This window comes from Pinus tabuliformis, chromosome 9 (genome assembly GCF_031772625.1).
Source record: "Pinus tabuliformis cultivar Carrire ecotype Pingquan chromosome 9, CPIR1, whole genome shotgun sequence".
Lineage (NCBI taxonomy): Eukaryota > Viridiplantae > Streptophyta > Pinopsida > Pinales > Pinaceae > Pinus > Pinus tabuliformis.
In genome coordinates this window covers 311,595,712-311,617,338 of record NC_142307.1, presented here as the reverse complement: position 1 = coordinate 311,617,338, position 21,627 = coordinate 311,595,712, and the positions used below count along the sequence as shown (strand labels likewise).

General features: G+C 41.0%; 1 pseudogene; it reads right to left on the bottom strand.

Annotated features, from left to right (window-relative positions):
- Positions 1-299: 299 nt before the first annotated feature.
- The window catches only part of LOC149148467 (15-cis-zeta-carotene isomerase, chloroplastic pseudogene), a 33,250-nt pseudogene continuing 11,922 nt past the window's right edge, over positions 300-21,627 (bottom strand).

Here is a 21,627-nt window from a genome sequence, read left to right as displayed (position 1 = left end):
ACCCATAGCCGTGGATTTTTGGATGACCCATAACCAAGTGATTAAAATGTGCCAAGAGCCAACAAAGACAAGGATTTTGTGTGGTTAACCCATAATTTTGGGTTTGTGGCTAACCCATAACTAAGTTGGTAATGATTAGCTTGGAGAAGGGTTGTGTGTGGTATACCCATAACTATGGGTTTGTAGATAATCCATAATCAACATAGTAATGAAGAATAGCATATATAATTTATTTTATTCCTTTAGAACTTCAAACAACTCGTACAACTTCAAATGGCAGACCTAAAAAGTTGATTGTTCTAAAGAAAGACCAAAATTATTCCTGATAGGATAATTAATTCTTCGAGGAAAAGATGAGCGAGCAAATGTAGGAAATAACTAGCATCCCACATCAATGGATTGACAAGCTGAGTATCGAGAATCAACATATTATAGTCATGTATGGGACTCAGACAAATTCCTTGTTGTAATCATTTGATAAATTTTGACAACCATCAAGTATGATAGGGAATAATACTAGTGCACTTTTTCATGACCACAAATGATTTCCCATAGTGTGCATTCATTCACGTACCTCCATTCCATACTCCAAAAATGTGATGAGAAATTAAACCCTATGATGTGTTTAAAATCATGGAGTTTCCCATCCAAAGGGTATGTGAGTTACACCAAATAAGTTTCCCAACCATTTGAGGATATCTTCAAATGTGGATAATTCTAATTTCCCATGAATACATATTAGTACAATCCACTGTTACCACCTCCAACAAATTAAATCTAGAGGGACAAAGAAAAAAAAAAGGATAAAAAATATAAAATCCAAATAAGTTGGTGTAGCCCAATGACACTTTGGACTTGTCATAATTTCACCCTATAATATATATGATTGATAAAATAAATCGTTGTGAATACGGCTAGAGGAAGTGTCACTCCCCTTAACTAGATACAAAAAGAAGAAACAACATCATGGTAGGTACCTCCATATCCAGTCGAGAGGTTGATCCATGTAACATACAAAACTTCTAACATGACCCTGAGAATTACACTAAAATATATCCAAAATGAGGCCTTTTATTTATCGATATCAAAGGCTACAACATCCTCTCCCATGAGCACATCTATTGTGTTATTGGATTGTGTGGAAACTAAATCATTATTCAATTCTTAGCCTGCCTTGGTTTCTCTAGAGGCAACTCACAAGTGTTGGGTATTTTTCTACATTAAAATGCTCAACTAAATATTCATCCCATATGAGGATATAATCAAAAGGTTCCATAACATATGGGTGAAGGAAATTCTTCACAAACCACCATTTCATCCATTTTATTTCACTTATGTGAATTGCATGCTTTTACCACTAAAATTGATCCCATTTATTAGTCTTCCCATCATAATGAAAGAGTAGAATGGTGATATTTTTAGAGAACTTTTAAACTGCATTGTTAACCATTTCCCTCTATGTGAATGTTGAGAAATGGCAACAAAAAATTTAGGTTTAATTTGTCCTTGAATTAAACTGTGAATTAAATAGAATTATATTCTCATAGCAACTTGTAAATAGTTAATTAAGTTTAATTGGCTTAATTAGCTTAGGAATTTCGATTTGGAAGTCTTTCATAGGTCATGTAAGTGTTATCCCTAAATTTTAGGGGTCCAGTGTGAGTTTAGATTGTGTTGTAATTAGATAACTTAGTTTACCGAGTTATAGTCAGTTAAACTAGTTCTAACTGTTTGTTGAACTAATAGAGGATTAGCAGTCAATTAGTGCATTGGTGCATCCACAAGTGCTACTCCAGATAACTGAAGATTCACTCATCAGAAACTCATGCATGTCAATTCTGAGAAAGATTGAATTGAGACTAGAGTGCAAGGATACTGTACTATCAGTTGTGTGATTTACTGAGTTGTAAATATCATGCATGCAATCAAGAAGAGAACCTAATTAGGATTTCGCAGTTTTGGAAGCATGAATTCCCTTTGAGTGTGGGCTATTCATCCTAGGAATTACGCAAGGAAATAGGGGCTTGGCAGGTAGTGGAAATTGGCTAAGTGTTGGCTAATAGTGGGCTTCTGAGGTAGAGAGTTGACCATACTTTTGCATAATTGTTCTTGTGAAAACAAGATTTGTATCTTCAATCATGTTTATGATTAATGTAATACATATAGTAGGGGTTTTGAGCAGTGGCTTTCCCCAAAAAAAACTTATTGTGTTATGTGCCATTGATTTGTCTTCTTCTTATTCATATTGTTTTCATCGATCTATTTGCTTCCACTAGTTGAAAGTAGAATTAGATTATTGTTTCTTGTTTTAGTAGATTACATAAGCTTGTGAACCTACAGGAAAATCCACATGGTATTAGAGCTAAAGAGAGTATACTAGAAGAGATTTCGAAGTTTTGAGTTTTGGGTTACAGGTGAAATTCGAATTTGCAATACATACTACAGGATTGGAAAATGGTTTTTTACGGTTTGCGGCTCAAGTATGCCTTGGAAGGAAGCTCGAATTATATAGCCTGAAAGGATAGAATGGAGGTTGTCATGGACGATAATGTCTTTAAGGAATTCATTGATAAAGACATTCCTAAGCCAGCAACATTGGATGCATAGAATCTGGTTGAATGGAAGAAGTGTGTGGAGAAGGCGAGGCGGATAATCCTTGAGGGACTTCGAGACCACATTGTCTCGAGTCTCCATGGTAAGGAAACTCCATATGCTATGTGGAAAGTATTGATGGAATTGTATTAGAACAACAGTGACCAAGTTCACTCAATGTCGTGATGAACTTGGAAGTGTTCGAATCATGGTTGTCAAGGATGATATGGTGAGTCTTGATCTTCTGGGACAACCAAAGTGTTGGCATAGTTATCAGGACTCTATCAATGGTCAGGAGAAGCTGGCAAATTGGGAACGACTGTGGTCAAATTTGATGCAGGAGGAACACCAGGGATGGCTCTTCATCAGTGACTGATAATAAAGAGAATTGTGCCTTAGCGATTAAGGTGAAGAAGGGGAAATGGAAAGCTTCCCATTCCAAATTATATTCTTGACATGTAAGTAAGAAGAAAGACATGATGAAAGTTAAGTGCTTTCATTTTCATTAGCTAGGCAATTTTGCTACATATTGTCCACTCAAGAAGTTCAAGAAGAAGTCCTTAGGACAAGTTGTGGGTGAGGCTTTGGTCTCTGAATTCGAATTGGAATTTTCCCTCATTTCATGCATGGTGTCATTAATGATGGGAAGTGTATGGTACTTAGATAGTGGAGCTTCATTCCACAAGACTAGCAACAAGGAGTTATTCAGTGACGTGGAGGAGAAATATCTCTAGTTGCATATCGAGATGGTTGATGACGGGAGGTATAGTGCTACTGGATTGGGCATGGTTACTTTTTAGAGGGAGCATGGGGCTCCAGTTACCTTGAATAATGTTATGTATGTTCCCAGGCAAAAGAAGAACTTGGTAACCATTTCCATACTTGAGGATAGAGGCTATGATGTGATCTTCTCTAAACGAAAAGCGTTCCTTTGAAACATAGCCACAGGTCAAGTAAATAAGGTAGGGATTTAGGTGAACAATATATATAAGCTGAAGGTAGAGGATTGTGCTACTTTGAGCACGAAAGTAGAGATGGTGCAGATCTTAGACATTGGCGAGTTGTGGCACAGGAAATTGGGTCACTTGCATCATGGGGCTTTGAAGATCATGCAGCAGATCTCCATCAGTTTGCCCAAAGGAACACTAGAGAAAGTTAATACATGTAAGTGTTGTACTTTGGGTAAATGCACTAGGTCTTCCTTTCACAATAGAGACATTCAAGCAGAGGCTATTCTAGAGAGATTCCATTCAGATGTGTGTGGACCATTCTCGACAGCATCCACAGCCAAACACAGGTAATATGTTATATTTGTTGTCGATGTTTCTCGTAAATGTTGGATATTTTTCATGCAAAAGAAGGATCAAACTTCAATAGAGTTTTGTGAATTTAAAGCATTGGCCGAGAAAGAGTCTGGTAAGAAGGTTAAAGATCTACAAAGTGATGATGGTGGTGAGTATGTCTAAAACGAGTTTAAGAAATGTTGTGTAGTGGAAGGGATTAAATGAAAGTTGACGACACCCCATAACCCTCGACAAAATGGGGAGGTCGAGAGGAAGAACAGAAGCATAGTAGGGGCAGTGAGGGAAATGTTGCATGATCAGTGTCTCCCACTACACTTGTGGGACTAGGCATGCAACACAACGATTTATGCTCATAATCGTAGCCGCATCGAATTCTTGGGATGAAGACACCAGAGGAGGTTTATTCCAGTAAGAGGCCAGATGCTGGTCACTTCAGAATTTTTGAGTCATTAGTATATTGCCATGTGACCAAAGATGCAGGGAAGAAACTTGAGCTAACAGCAGAGTTGGGGATATTTTTAGGGTACACTAATACACCTCACAACTATGAGGTGTACTTGCCAACCAACAGGATGATAATGGTTTGCAGGGATGTCAGATTCGATGAGGAGAATGCCATGTGAGTCTCCCTTGAGAGGGAGATTCAACTACATGAGGTTGAGGAGATTTTAACCTTTAAATTTGAGGATCCTCAAATTGATTGTGAGCAACCACATGCAAAGGATCCGGGAGTGGAGACATCCACTCAGGAAAATTCTTCTAGAGATGGGTAGAAAGATCACCAAAGAGGCGGAAAGATTGTTTTCAGATGCTAGAGATAATATGGGAGCACCCACATCACAGCATAGGCAGAGGAGGTCATCTGATAGGTACACTAGATACATGGCTCTTATGAGTGAATGTGTTATGATAGAGCCATCTTCCTTTGAGGAATCAGTGCAATAGCGGGCTTGGGTTGATGCCATGGTGGACAAGTATGACTCCATCGTGTTTGGGATGTGGTCTCGAGACTGGAGGATAAGTCCGTGGTGAGATCTCATTGGATTTAAAAGGTAAATCAAGATGCAGATGGTAGTGTGAAGAAGCATAAGGCTAGATTTGTGGCCCGTGGATTTTCATGGGTAGAGGGGATTGACTATGATGAGACATTTTCTTGTGTTGCGAGGTAGTCATCGATTAGATCTATATTGGCACTATCAACATAGATGGGTTGGAAGATACATCAGATAGATGTGAAGAAAAACTTCCTTAATGGAACGATTGAGGAAGAGGTGTACACAGAGAAGCTTGAAGGTTTTGAAACCTTCAACTGTGAGTCGCATGTGTGTCGGCTCAAGAGAGCATTGTATGGGCTGAAGCAAGAATCTCGTGATTGGTACACTAGGATAAATATCTACTTCATTGGGGTGGGCTTCATGAATATTAAAGTGGATGTGAACCTGTACCACATAGTTGTGGAAGGTAAATTGTTGATCATTGTATTTTATGTTGATGATCAACAGATCAAATATTGCGAGGACCTTGCAAGAGAGTTTGATAAGAAGGGCTTGGGGTTCATGCATTAATTTATGGGCATGGAAGTATGGCAGGGTGGTGGGGATTTGTTTGTGTCTCAAGGAAAGTATGCCAACGAGGTACTCAAGAGGTTCTGCATGGAGAGTTGCAAACTTATGGAGACTCCTCTAGCTAGTAATTAGAGGAAGGAAGATGCTACTTCGGGAGAGGTAATGGAAGCTACTATTTACAGGGAGCTTGTGGGTTCACTCATGTACTTGGTGAACACATGAATGGATTTATGCTATGCATTTAACCAACTTAGTAAAGCGATGGTTAGGCCTACCAAGCTGTATTAGAAGGCGAAAAATCATGTATTGAGATACCTCAGGGACACTACTCAGTACCGGTTATGGTACAGAGGGATAGAGGGAGTGAAGCTTCAAGGCTTCATGAACACAGATTCTGTGGGGAGTCCATTTGATAGGAAGATCACATCAGGAGGGATTTGCAGTATTGGGTCAATGGAAGTGTCTTGGTACAACAATAAAAGCAAAGATTAGTTGCACTCAGCTCGACAGAGGCAGAGTACATGGTTGCAAGTCATGCATCATGCGAGGCCATATGCATGAGGAAGATTCTAATTGGTATGTTTGGTCAGTAGATAGTTATGACAGTGATTTATTGTGATAATCATAGTTTTATCAAGCTCTCTGAAAATCCAATTTTTCATGATAGGTCCAAGCACATTGATATCTGATATCATCATCTACAAGATTGTGTATTGAGGCGGATCATGTTATTAGAGTACATTCCCATGGGGGAGAAAGATGCTTAAATTTTGAAAAAGGAATTGTCAAGATGTAAAATTGAGTTTCATAGAGACAGGATTGGGGTAGCAGATAATCCCTTTCTTTTTGAGAGGGAGTGTTGAGAAAGGATAACAAGAAATTCTGGTTTAATTTGTCCTTAAATTAAGCTATGAATTAAAATAGAATTGTATTCTCATAACAAATTGTCAATAGTTAATTAAGTTCAATTTGCTTAATTAGCTAATAATTTTGAGTTGGAAGTCTTTTGGTAGTCATGTAAGTGTTCTCCCTAAATTTTAGGGGTCTAGTATGAGTTTAGATTGAGTTGTAATTAGATAACTCAGTTTACTGAATTATAGTCAATTAAACTATTCTAATTGTTTGTTGAACTAGTAGAGGATTAGTATTCAGTTAGTGCACCGATGCATCCACAAGTGCTACTCTAGATACCTAAATATTCACTCATTAGAAACTCATGCATGTCAATTCTAGGAAAGACCCAGTTGAGACTAGAGTACGGGTATAATATACTATTAGTTGTGTGATTTACTGAGTTGTAAATTGTTGATTTTTGGTAGAATCAGATGTATTATAGCCTTGAAATTTGGTGGAGAGGCTAAGGCGCATGAGATCTCCAAGACCCAGAAATTGTTTAGAGAAATTCCACTCAGATGAGCAGTTATTAAAATAATTAATATTTTTAATGGGTTCTTAAGTCTAAACTTAGGAAAATAAAAATATTAATGGGTATTAATAAAGATAAGTGTAAGAAGCTTCTTAAAGACGAGGATGAATTCTATTTTAATCTTAACCATTTATTAGAGACTTAATCTCGACCATTGATTCGTCAATGGGAAAAGTATAAGAGAAGATCTGAGGATCATTTGGAGATACACCGATAGATGCTCAGTATCCCAAGGAAAATCAATTCTCAAAGAGGAGGAGATCGATTTCAGAGGGAGTTGGAGGGTAGAGGAAGAGGAGGGCATCAGTAGTAGTCAGTGACTGAGGAGGTGACACAGGGGCATTGAGAGACAGTGAAGAGGGAGATGCAGTCCAAGGGAAATGCAGCTCTCACACAGGCTGATGCAGAACCACACAGAGTGACGCAGAAGTGGGAGAAGGGTCTCGAGGTTGTCGGAAAGTTTCCAGGGAAAGTCTCAAGTGTTTTCTCTTAGTTTATCTATAAAACCATTCCTTGGAAAGTGATTTTTGCTGAAGATTAATAAAACCCTCATCTGTTGCATTGGTTTTCCCACATTGGGTTTTTCCAGGGATAATTTCCAAAAAACAACCGTGTTGATGTGATTGGTTCTTATGCATGTATATCATTGTTATTTTCTCAGTTTAATTATGTGATAATTGCAATATAATTATTTTAATATTTTCTTAAGTGATTTTGTAAATAACGTATTGTGAAGAATAAGTAGGTGAAATAAATCAGTTGCTGCAGTAGAATTTCAGGTTAGAAATTTTCACATGGTATCAGAGCAGAGATCCGACAACAGGAAAAAAGAGTTGGTTATGGGTCAAGAACATGATGCAGAGGCATCAACTCAAAGGGACTCACGCATATTTCCAGAAGAAATCACGAGGGACATGGATCACAATTATTCTATGTTAGCTTCCACACTAGAAGAAGAAGTCGCTTTCCTAGCAAGATATGCCTCCTCTCAGGTTTGGTATATAGATAGTGGAGCTTCCTACAATATGACAGGAATTCGAGAATGTTTTCAAATTATAAGGAAGAAATGATTAATTTTCAGATCAGCATGGGAAATAAGGCAAAGTTTACCCCCGTAGGAAGAGGTATTGTAGTATTTCAAACTGAAGCAGGAGAGCGGCTTCGAGCAACCAATGTGTTGCATATGCTAGGATTGGGGATGAACTTACTCTCTCTATCTCAACTTAAAGCCAAGTTCTATGATGTTTTCTTCATCAAGGAGAAAGTATATATCAAGCACCTGAGTTGGAAAAACAAGGCCCAGATTGGAATCAGAAGTAACAGGTTCTATAGATTATAGCTAGAGTCTCCAATGGCATTGATAGGCAGCAATGGAGATAAAGATTTGAATGAACTATGGCACTAGAGGATGGGGAACTTAACCCATGGGGATCTAAGAATTCTCAGGAAAACAGTATCAAGGGTTCCAGAATTAAGTACTGAACGAGATGATGTATGCAAAGGGTACGCTCTACGCAAGTATGCCAAAGCAGCGTTTTATAGAAGTAACAATAGAGCTCATAGTGTTATAGGATTGATACACTTAGACATATGCAGACCTATGTCCAAAAAAGCTCTTAGTGGTGTTGAATACTTCATCACCTTCATCGATGACCATTCTAGGAAGACTTCGATCTACTTTATGAAAACCAAGGATGAGGTTTTTGGTCGATTCAAAAATTTCAAGGCTCTAATAGAGAATCTGACAAGAAAGAAGATAAAATTGTTACGCTACTTCACTGATGTTTGCACTAGGAAAGGAATTAGAAGAGAGTGGATAGCTCCCTACAATCTAGAGCAGAATGGAGTAGCAGTAAGGAAAAACAGGATTATTGTGGAAGCAGCTAGGGCAATGTTGTATGATCAGGATATGCCCAAATTCCTAGTGGGCAGAAGCATGTAGCATGGCAGTTTATTTCTAGAACAGGACTCCACACAAGGCATATAGGCAAAATCACTCTGGAAAGGGTCTTCACCAAGAAAACACCTGAAGTCAGTCATTTCAGGGTATTTGGTAGTTTTGCATATTGTCTTATACCCAAAGAAAAGAGAAAGAAATTAGATCAAACTATTGGGAAAGGATATCTTGTGGGATATTGTTGTTGGGAAAAGTATCCAATTCGGAATGCCCCTATCAAAACTCTAAGGTGTGATAGTGCCTTAGCAACAAACAAGGAAACTTATTTGAGTATTTCTTCTTTATGAAATGTAAATGAGGAAGAAGGATGTAACTAACCTGTGTCTTCCGCTAGTTTGTCAATCCAAATCACTCCTCTCTTCAGTAGCTCCCAGCTTCTTGCTCCTTCACCGGCCCAGCTTCACCGAATTCCTGCAAGATCACAAGAGAGAGAAACTACACAAAGATACAGATATACATTCATAAAAAGCTCAAGATCAGATTAAGCTAAACATGTAAGCATAACAAAACATCATTGGTATACAGCATGTAGGAGAAACTCAAATAGTTTATTGACAGAATAAGAAAGTCCAAGAGGAGATACAACCAAGTGAGTTTCGATCCAGCATCTACCTCCCAGCAAAAAAATCCCTTCCTCTCCTCCAACAAAGCATAAATCACCCAATGTACTAATCTCAATCTCAAACCAACAGCAATTCTTTGCAAAGTACAAAATTCCAGCCTTCTTGAACCTCTGGGTGAGAGATCCATATATAGATGTAAGCAGAGAGGATGAGTCAGCTTATGTTTTGACTTGTGGCTTCTCTCTGTCAGTTCTTGCTTCCACTTGGAGGTTGAGAGCCTCTTACTCATCCCTAGTCGAATTCATTGAGGCAAGTGTCATTGGAGAAGATTCTGGAAGCTTCCATGGTCTTTCCACCTCGTTGAATGAGCTTGCCATTTGTCATTTCCCGATCAGCGCATCCTGGTAGTGCTTCCACCTGCGTTGCAGTGCACCTAGCCAGTGTAGTCTTTGCATTTCAACGCAGGTAGCTAGTGGAGCCTCTGAATTGATCCTGAATTGACTATTTCTGAGAGGTTTTTGGTGGAGAACTTTTGGGAGAAGCTGTCATTGGTTGACCTTGTTCCTTTAGGAGTTGTAACAACATCTTTAGGGACTTTGGATCCCTTGAATTATGGACATTTCATGCTTATAGTTGTAAGGCACAAAAATGTCTATAACAGTTGCCCCCTAAAGTATGAGGCCGTTTATCGGGTGAAATGCTTTATTAGGAGGATCCGAAGTTCATTCAATGCTGGGAGGAGACCTGTAATAAGATACAATACAATACATTATTTTTCATACTGTTTTCATGATCTAGCTGAGGCGGGCATTCCCATGCTCAGCTTTATAAATTCATTTTTATGTACATAGGACAGACAATTGTCTGATGATAGACTGATGATTCTGTTGAAATCATCATCCTTTGGTAGGATGATTGTCTGTGCTGCAATGTTGTACATGTCAATGTCTTTACTTTTCCTGAATATATATCGCAGCCCGGATGGATGAAACTAGATCTTGGGTCTTCAAACTCGTTCGATCTTCACTCTAAGTACAAGTCGATCCATGTGAGAAATGTTCTGAAGTCGAACATGGAAAGACATCGCTTGATTACCATTCAATGAGGTAAACCGTTAACAAGCGCGAGAGGAATCACCGATAATGATAATGACCCTCAAGGTACTGTAGTACAATTCACGTGGTGTGAATAAAGGACTTGGCGTCGAACACCACGCAAAATCTTTCGGTCGAAGGTCATTGATGTATACCTGTCGCCGGAAGTGAGAAACTTGCCATTGAGGCATGCAAGCTTCAAAGTACTGAAGGGGTTGTTCCTAGATCAACTTCTTGGATAATGAGCTGATGTCGACAAGAAGCGATCTGTCAAAGGAGGGCCTTAATGTATCCCACATCAGTGACACGGAACGGAGCAAATGATTTTGATGGAGGTGAAAACGATCTGATGATATATGGTTCAGGGTGGCGGTCATGAAAGAATGAAGGATAATGTATGGTAGTGGATGGGACACGGTTGACTTCTCTCGATGACTTCTCTTGAACATATCGGCGACACTTGTGTGATGGATTGGTAGCATTTACTCCAAAGGTGGATGGTATGGCGAGACCATGGTGATGTGACTGGTGAATGAAACAACCCAACCCGACTCAGGCACGGAGCGAAAGTGTCATGTTCAAGAGCGACTTGCTACCAATAAAGTTCTTTGAGTTTCTTCCCAATTTTTCCCCAGTCATTGCTGACCAGTACCTCTTTATTTTTGTCAAGCTTGAGGAGGATAACATATGCTTGTTTTATAATTTGCCCTTCGGGCAAACCCATCGCTATGTTTTAACGAGCCTAGCGATAGTGAAACTCGTTCTCGTCTAAAGACAAGTTTGTCGCTATTTAATGTTTTTAACGAGTCTAATGACAAAGATAACTCGGTCCTTTTCATTTTTAGAGAGTCTGAAAAGGTACGTAAAGTCAACTCTGAAAGTCCTTTTTCATCATCTAATCCCTTAAGTCCGAAAAATTATAAAACAATACAGAAGGGATGAATTTTCGATAGTTTTAACGAGCCGAACAAAACAAGCGCTCGATCTTTTTGTGCAATAATCCCTCAGGTCCAAAAAGATTAAAATCTAGAGGAGGGATAGCACTTTCGGTCGCTTTAACGAGCTGGAAGGCCAAAACTCGGCAATCTTTTCATATTTTCCGAGTCAGATGAAAAGAGCTTAAAGAAGACTCGTCTTTTGAGGAACGAGTGATAAAACGGGTTAGCAGCTGATTCCAGGTAAGGGTTGGAATTTTCCAATCACGGCAGTGTCACAAGGATGGCTAGTGAAATCACCCTTCGCAGTTGTTCCTCAAAATGGGTAAACAATCAAATGGAGGTGAATGATCGGCCAATTGGAAAAGTGGAGGTGACGGTGCAAACACGACCAAGGCTTTAATGGCTGATAATGTTACATTCACGGTGGTTATTTACCAGAGGGTAGTTCATTTTTTAACGAGCTTAAACGCGGAAAAACACTGCTTGGTCTCATGTTTATTTTTTAACGAGCATGAACTATGTGCTAAAACTGCTCAATAACATGGTCTTGTCTTGATTTTTACCATAAATAGCTTTGCTCTTTTCAAAGATAGTACTGTACCCTCAATTTCTGCATCAAACTAGTTAGAAATGAATAACATTTGCTTGAAAATGAGATTAAAGCATTAATATTTCACTTTGAACTACGTAAAAAGTAATTAAAAAGTGTTTTTACCTCTCATTTTACCATTTCATTTGAACTTGGTTTGTTGGAGCTCTGGAGGTGCCTCTTCCCCCTTGATTTTCATCAGCTGATTTTGGGAGATTCTGTGGACGATTCTTGGCGCCGTCTGGACCAGGTAGGAGCTAAACCTGAGCTCTTTCATTTCATGGTTTCCTTTCTGCATTCTGTGCTTGATTTCCTGTTTTTCTGAGCCCCTGGGGTTTGATGGGGTTGCTCTGCCATCAGCGCACCTTGGGCACTCGAAACCTGTGCTGAATGTCAAGCAGTATGAAGGCAGTTTGACCTTCAATGCAGGTGGAACACTGTGCAGGTGCGTTGGGCGCCGAAAAGGATTTTGTTGCACAGTTTTTGATGAAAATTTTTGCCTGTTTCTCATCATAACCAGGATCTAACTCATCTCATGTTTGTTTTTCAGAGATATTGGAGCAAAATGACCCTTACATGGCGAGAACGAGAACATGAAGAAGAGGACATGATTGCCCTACATGATCCGGTTACAGTGAACGCGCTGCGGAACTGTGGTTTGCTGAAGTTCTTCCGCATCTCTGGCATGAGACAACAGATCAACCTACTGCAGTATTTGCTCGATGCTTGGGATCCTATCAACCAAGTTTTCTAGATTAGGGGAAAATCTATCCCTTGACCGCAGTAGACATTTACTTCTTGATTGGCTTGTCGAGGCGGGGTGCCCCCATCTCTTTGTCAGGTTCGGCCCGAGGGAGTGACTCTGTGAGAGATTATGTCCGCCAGTATTGCAGGGAAGGATCTCAGCCGAGTAAAGATGGCAAGATCGTTATCCGTGAGGTTGCTGACAGGTCCCTTAGGTCTATCCTGTACACTATTGGCAGGATGGCTGGTAGTGCGTCTCTTCATGTAGCCACTAGATCTTATATGCAGCATGCCTTGGAGTGCCTCCAACCGAAAATATTCAACTGGTGTGATGCAATACTTCTTCAGATGAAAAGTCAGTTAACCAAGGTAAAGGACAGGAGGCTGAAGAACTTTGGGTTCGGTTCTATTTTGACCGCCTTTGCTTTGGAGAAGATACCACTGATGCAGCCACAGTACATTGCACTCGACTTGCCTTCTCCTACCGAGCCACGCATGCAGAGATGGGTTGACCACATGTCTAGGCATGCTGGTCAATCTCAGATTTCTTTCTCCGATACCTTCTTCACGTGGTTTGAGCGTCAGGAGATGGTCTATTCCGAGTATCCATATGTTGGCATGGACTTCCGGGGTGATCCAGATTTAGTACTGCCAGACGGCGAGCAGTGGGGCGCTATTGGTAAAATCTTCGACCATATCACTGTTTACTGTTTTTATTTATAATGTCCTTGTGCTTTATTCTATCAAGACTTTAATCAAACTCATGTGTGCATGCAGATGTTGGTCCTGTTCGTCCAGTAGTTCGCCTGAGAGTGCCAGCCGCTGCCCCAGCAGGAGAGGCCACTGGGAGGGTTATCCTTCGTGACCTTGACGTGGCCGAGACCCTTACAGCTGTGCAGGAGTAGGTTGAGAGCCTTACTCTTGGTATTCTAGATGTGAGGATCGACGAGTTACCCTTACAGTTGCAGCGGCATACTACTGGTGTGCCTAGACGATGGACTCGTCTCTTACGCATGATCGCACAGGCTGTGACGTGCTATCACGAGCATCACTAGACTAGGGTGCCCCCTAGCATTTTGAGTTTTTGGGTCATGTGACCGATTTTGCCTTGGTTACAGAACATTATATGTAAACCATAAACAGCTTATGTATATATATTTTGATTTTTGGGGTTTTATTCTGGTTGAGTTATGTGATCCACATGTACAACATTGATGATGTGTTTCTTTTATAAATGTCGCAAATGTCTATCTAACACATAGTTTGCTAATGAGTCGGTTAATGTGTTTAAGTTTCTGGAAATATGCTGGTATTGAATTAAATCAAATTGTCTTTCCAAAATCTTAACCCTTAGAAACATGCGATAAATGGCTAAATTTCGGACGGAATATATACCATTGAGTTGTAGTATTACGAGTTGTGAGTCTAGCTTGACGATTAGTTGGCGTATACCATGGGTGATGGCATCAGAGAGAAGTTCTATCAACGCGTTATACTCAGCGATGTTATTCGTTGATTGCCCAATTCATACACCTCTGAAACTTACTAACTCGCCGCTTGGATCAAAAATGGCCCAGGCTGCGGAGGACAGGTTCCGCGAACTACGACTCACTCCGTCGGCATATCCAACACATGTCTCCAAAAGGTTTGACATCTGTAATAAAAGCAAAAAGGTGGATTACTCGACCAAAACGAACACTTTAGCGAAAACAAAATACAACAAAAGCATATTGGTTACTATTTAAGCATAGTAACGCTTGAGGTACAACCCATTACGGGGTTGCGCCAGTGGAATTCCGTCATAATCCATTAACTCGTAGGCTCCTTTCGCTAACACTCGTTTAACAATATAGGGGCCCATCCATAAAGAATTAAATTTACCTGCTCCCAGTTTATCGGATTCTTGGTCATAAAGCAAGACCAAGTCACCTACTGAGAAGACACGGGGTTTGACATTTTTGTCGAACTGCACCTTGACTCGTTTCTTATGGGCTTCATTAGCCAAAGCGGCATCACGACGGGTTTCATCCAATTGGATTAATTCCAAGAAACGGGCCTCTTCTCCTGAAGTTCCGGGGAGGAGATCGATTGCGAGTTTAAGAGACGAGATTTCGCACTGGACTGGTAAGACTGCTTCCAGGCCATATACCAGTTGGAAAGGCGTGAACCCGGTCGCATTCCTTACCGATGTTTGGTAAGCCCACAAGGCTGAGTACAGGATTAGGTGCCACCTTCTTTTGTGAACTTCGATCATCCTTTGCAACATACGCTTCAGGACCTTGTTGATCGCTTCAACTTGTCCGTTGGCTTGCGGATAATACGGGGTAGAGCTGTCGTGAGATAGCCCTAGCTTTGCAGCTAATTCAACCATCATGTGATTGCGAAAATGCGATCCATGATCCGTAACCATAGCCTGTGGTACGCCGAATCTGGCGACTACATGATTGAAAAAGAAAAGGGCAGCTGTTTCACCAGTGTTATCTAATGTAGGCATCGCCTCGGCCCATTTGGTAAAATAGTCAACGGCGACTATAATATACCCATGCCCCCCGGTCGAGGTGGGGTTACATGTCATGAAATCGATTCACATTTGGCGAAAGGCCCAACAGCAACTATTGGCTGTAAAGGTGCGGGTGGTCTTCTGGTTTTGCTATCAAAAATTTGACAAGCATGGCAACTTCTGACTGCGGTTATGCAATCTTTGAACATTGTTGGCCAGAAGTATCCTGCTCATAAGATTTTTTGTGCTGTAGCATATCCAGATTGATGCCCCCCACACGCGCCTGAATGACACTCATTCAGGGCTTTTTCGGCCTCCTCATGGGTGAGGCACCTTCTCAGAACTGTATCGATACCACAACGGTAAAGCGTATCACCGACGATCATGTAGTCTTTTGCTTGGTATCGTATACATTTTTGTTCAGAGTGAGAGGTATTAGGCCTAAACTTTTGGGTTTGGAGATAAATTATTAAATCTCCATACCACTCATTGCTTGTGGATATCAGAAACAAATTCTCGTCCACGATTGATTCTTCGGATGTTTCATCGTTGGACGACAATGGGAGATCGCACAATAATTCTGCGAAAACTAGAGCTTTATTTGATTTGGATTTTACAAATTCCAGATCAAACTCTTGAAGGATTGCTATCCATTTTGAATATTTGCCCCCCAGCAACTGTCGCGACAATATATAAGTCATGGGGTTGCAATCAGACAAAATGGTAGTTTTCCGAAAGAGGACATAGTGTCGAAACCTTTATATCGCTTGAACAGCTGCAAGTGCTAGTTTTTCAACATAAGAATATTTACTTTCTGTATCATTTAAGTTTCTACTTAAATAATATATAGGGTGTTCAATTCCATCGACTTCTTGAACTAAAACCATTGCGATGGTCGTATCTGCTGCAGCCAGATACAGGTTAAAGTCTCTTTGATAATCGGGTGCGTACATTAATGATGCTTTTATTAAGGAAATATTTAAAGCATCAAAGGAAGCTTGCGCAACCTGATCCCAGACGAAGGGTACCTCCTTTTTCAAAAGACGTGTATAACCTTTAGCAAGTTCGGCGTAATTTGGAATGAACCTCCTCAGAACTTTTGCTTTCCCTTGGAGTTTCTGAATCTGAAGCAAATTTGAAGGTGGAGGCAAATTGATGATTGCCTAGACCTTGCAAGGGTCGAGACGAATCCCATCCTTTGAGACTACAAAGCCAAGTAATCGACCAGAACTGACGCAAAATACACATTTGTGCGGATTGAGTCGTATCTTGTAGTGTCGGCAACGTAGAAATATCGCTCTTAAATGCTGCGGATGATCAGTCCGCTTTCGCGAATGAGCCGGGAGGTCTTCGAGGTATGGTTGAACGATGTTCTTGATGTCATGGAAGGCATAATTCATTGCCCTCTGAAACGTCGCCCCTGCATTCTTTAAACCAAAGGGTAATTTCCGATATGCGAATGTGCCCCACGGACAAATGAATGCAGTCTTTGACTGGTCCTGTGGGCGGATATTTATTTGATTATACCCAGAAAATCCATCCATGAATGAAAAGATTTCACATCCGGCACATTCATCAATTATCTGGTCGATGAAGGGTGTAGGGTAGTTGTCTTTCGGACAAGCTTGATTTACATCCCTATAATCGACACACACTCTAATTGTCCCTTGTTTCTTCATAACAGGGACAATATTCGATACCCAATCGGTTAGAGGAACTGGGTAGATGAAACCAGCATGGAGAAGTTTTTCAACTTCTGCCTTAATGGCAGCGGCTTTCTTGGGGTGCACCTGCCTAAGCCGTTGTCGTACCGGTTTGACATCTGGATACATCTTAATTTTGTGTTCAACGATACTCGAGTCAATGCCTGGCATTTCATCATATGACCAAGCAAAGACATCTCTGAACTCGCGAAAAAGAGCATTATATATTTCCAGTTCTGAAGGAGAACAACCTTTGCCGACATAAATATTCTCTACAACATTTGTTTTAGTCAAGATATTTATGGCTATAGTCTCTTCAATATTGGATAAGTTTCGCTCGAAATCCACCGTATTTACAGTATTTGAAAGGAATTCAAAAACTGAAGGATGATAAAAGTCATCTTGAGTATCTTCTTCATATTCTGGAAGAAGGGAACGATGGTGGCAATCATTCCATGGTGCCCCCTCAATCAACATTGATTGTAGAATTCCTTCGTCGGTTCCATGCACTCTCGACCAAGGATCTAAAGGGGTACCATATTCTCTAGACCTATCTACCCAAACGCTTGATGAGCGTTGATTTGGGTTCGCCTCCCATGCCAGAAACATTGATTGCTACAATATTTCTATTGGGCTTGGGGGCAAAACCATTGCATGATCCATGTTGATATCGTCTTCTGAGATCTTCGTGGAAGATATCATATTGCAGGTAATTATCGACGCTACTTCCGCCAAGTCGATTGGAGGTGGAAGAGCAAAAGTTCCCATTAGTATAGGATCTTTTAGTAGGCCTACTCCGATATTCTGAAGCGAATGGGGGCTTCCATGGATCATGGGAATGCTTCCTGTAACTTGTAAACCATTAGGGAGGAAGTTTTGTTGGTCGATGATCGTAATCCACCCTTGAAAGGGGAATGCAATCTTTCTAAAATAGGTCGACACAACAGCTGCCATGGCATAGATCCACGGTCTTCCTAGTAGGATGTTGTAATCAAGATTCCCATCGATGACTTCAACATCTATTTCTACTATTTTTCCCCCTAGTTCAACCTTCAAGTTATTTAGGATACCATATGGGGTATATGTCCTTCCGTCGAATTCTTTTAATGTTGTCGAGGATCGCGACAAGGTTGGAGATCCTAAAGTTTTCCAGCAACTCATCGACATAATACATGTAGATGCCCCCTCATCAATAATTGTTCGATGAACAGTTTTGTTGAGGGCTTTCACTTGGATAAGGAAAGCTAGTTGAGCTGGTAACTGAGGATCGTATCCTTTGTGGTCAAAGGATACAAGATTGGAATCTTTAGGATCAACCCCACCAATGGCTGATAACAAAGCCTGCCTTTGGGATGGACAATTTTGTAGTACTTCAAAAGTCGACATAGCGGATGGCAATTGGGCCAAATCTTCCACTATGTTATAATGCTGCGCTGCTCTGGCGCGAGGATTAAATGTCGACTTGTGTACTACTCCCTTTGGCAGTTTTATTGTTAATTCAGGAATGATGGGTGGTACAACTTCTGTCAAAGTTGTTTTCGAACTGCTTGGTTGATCTTTATCCTTGCCATTTGACAGCTGCGGATTCTCGTAATCTTTGTTCCTTGTCGAAATCAAAGCATCATTTTGCTGCTTTGAAATCAACAACATTAGCACTTGTGAAGGGGAAGCATTTCCCTTTCAACCAGATTTGTTCCTGGATTTGGAAACGGATCAGTTAACGCTGCTGAGGTTTGCGAACTCTTAAAGAACCTTTTAAGCTCAGCTTTGTATGGACATTATTTTCTCCAATGATCCTCATCACATATCTGACACCCTGAGGGGGGTGGTTTCCTATTTCCAGGAGGGTTTAAAGAAGTTTTTTCAGGAGATGACTCACCCTGTTTCTTCTTCTTCCCTTTGCTTTGTTTCTTCTTTCTTCCTGGTTGTTTGGTTTCTTTGCCCTTATCTGCTGATACGGCATTTACTTCTGAAGCAAGAATTTCGTCTTTTGCATTTTGATCTGAAATCTTACGGGCCTTCTTGGAGTTGGCCTTTGTCGATTTCGCGTTTGTCGTGCCAATCACGCCATCACCGGCATGAGAGTCATTGTTTGATTTAGGAGGAGGAGGAATCGAGAATTCCGGTCTAGGGGCGTCAGGTATTTTGTCGTAGAGCATGCCAGACTGAGTATAGACCAAGTCTAGATATTGAGCACGAGCGATAACTTGCTCTTCCGTTACGAATCCCCCCTTTGCCACATCTTCCGTTATGGCAGGAAGTAACGACTTGATAAACCATTCAGCTAATAGCTGATCGGGAACGTATGTTTTTACCATCCTACGACGACGTCGCCACTCATGTATATGATCAGATATGTGAGTGGTCGTTGTCTGTTTGAAGTTGGTTAAGATTTCCGTTCCCATTTCATACCTTATCGGTAATTGAAAATGGGTTAAGAAATTCGTGGCTAAGGTGCTGAAATTGTCGAACAAAGCTCTAGGCAATTCAATATACCATTTTGCCACTGGACCCGTTAACGTCCTTTGAAAAAGGCGAAGCCTTATTGAATCATCGTTTAGGGTGTTCGATGAACACCATAGATGAAATGTCATCACGTGATTCGATGGGTCCTCACCTGGATTTCCATTAAATTTAGGAATATCTTAAGGAAGTTTGTGAGGAATCGATGGCCACCAAGGGGCGTAAGCAATTGGATCGTTTGTTAACCGATGTAAATCGAGTAACTCTAAAGTTTCCACGAATGGTAACTGTTGATTCAGATTAGGTGAATCATACCCAAGATATGATGGAATTGCCTGAGCAGTTGGCCTTTGCATACCAGCATAATGTAATTGATGCTGGTATGATTGATACGGTTGGTGGACATGACCACCGTAAAGTGGTTGATTTTGACCGTTTTGAATGTACGGTTGTCCACTGTTTGCAAAGATCTGCTGCTCAGAACCTTGGTACACTTGTTGGAATTGTGGTTGTTGGTATTGCACCAGCCACGGTTGTGAAGCCATGCTCTATTGCGCTATACTAACCGTAGGACCAAGATGCGGGGTAATTGTACCCGTTTGGACTTGTGTCGCCCCACCAATCGGCGATTGTGGTTGAGTCACAGGGTCAAGGGGCTGTTGCATTATAACCTGAGAAATCTAAGGTTGACATACAACAGGCAACGTTCGAACTTGCGACACTGTCACAATAGCTGGTGTAGTCGGGATGTTCGACATAGGTACACATTGTTGCATAGAATACACAACCCTTGGTTGTTGGGGTAGTATAGGTACCCAACCACTTGATGTAACCCTAGTATAACCTGAATACTGTTGTGAACTCCCGTATGGATATCCTCATAGAGGGGGTGGTGAAAGGGCATACTGCCCCCCATACGGTGGCAATCCGGAACTCAAGGGGATTGTCTGCCCTTGGGGATTGGATTGCCCAAATTGACCTCCAAATGGATCAATTTGGCGAGTCTCAACATAAGAGTTGCCGGATATTATTCCAGAGGAACAAACAAGAATGGACCATACTGTCGAAATAGTCCCTGGATGGACTCCTTCTAGCGGTTGTGAGCTAGTCGGGACAGATGGTATGCCGGCAAACATTGTTGGAGTGACGGCAGGGAGTTCTGTTATCGGTGTGTCAGTCGACACAGTCCTAGATGTTGACGGTTGTTCAGACATTTTGAGTCTATCCAAAATATTACCTAGTGATTCTACAGGAACTTCCACTGGTGGTAGACTAACTTCTGATGTCGAAGGAAATAGAGTGACCCCGACTCTAAAATGTGTTGGAGTACTTGCTTGCGGATCTTCTACAATTTCCTCTATCGCAATCAAACCAGGTGGAAGGGGAAGACCGTCAGGTCCGTAAAATATTTCTGGTGCCGAAGAAGGGGTTCAATCAACAGCGACAGATGTTTGAGGAACAAGACTCTCTGAACCAGTTACAGATGGAACTGGTTCAGTAACACAAGTGTTTGCTCTCAGACTAGGATCAGTATCACTGTCCCTCTATGGCTGTTGAACTTCTTCTGTAGAGGCAGGGTTTCCAAAAATGTTTGGAGTAACCGGAATCTCAGATGGTGTTGTAACACTTGTTCTAACTTTGATAGGAGATTTCGAACCGGTTAAACGAGTTCGCTTTGTCCGTACTGTTTTCGATTCCGGAGACAAAGACGGTTGACTCGTAAGCCTCCGCGAACGACGGGGTTTCAATTGACTTTCTTCCACAATTTCGGATTACTCGATCAACCAAAATACAAAAAGGGGAAAAATGTTTCCGAATTAAATGAATTTTAGACGCTTTAGACACAACTTTCTTTTTCAATTTTAAAGAGTCGAGAAAAAGCAAAAGATGACTCTAGTCTCCTTCGATGTTTTAACGAGCCCAAAGTGACAAATGCTCGGATGGAATTTTTCTATTATAGAGTCTGAAAAAGGCCAAAAGGAACTGCTCTGGAGTTCTAGGTAGAGGGTGTGCCAAACTTTTCGCAAAACCGCAGAATACTTTTTAAGGTACGGGCCGTCAATCTTCTCGAATGCTGTGTTCAATGCATTGCAATCAGTAGGGCGGCCGACACGGCTTCCTAAGGATAAAGGTTTTATGCCTATAGGGGTCTCCCAACATATACTTGATGGTACGTGGGAGCACAATCC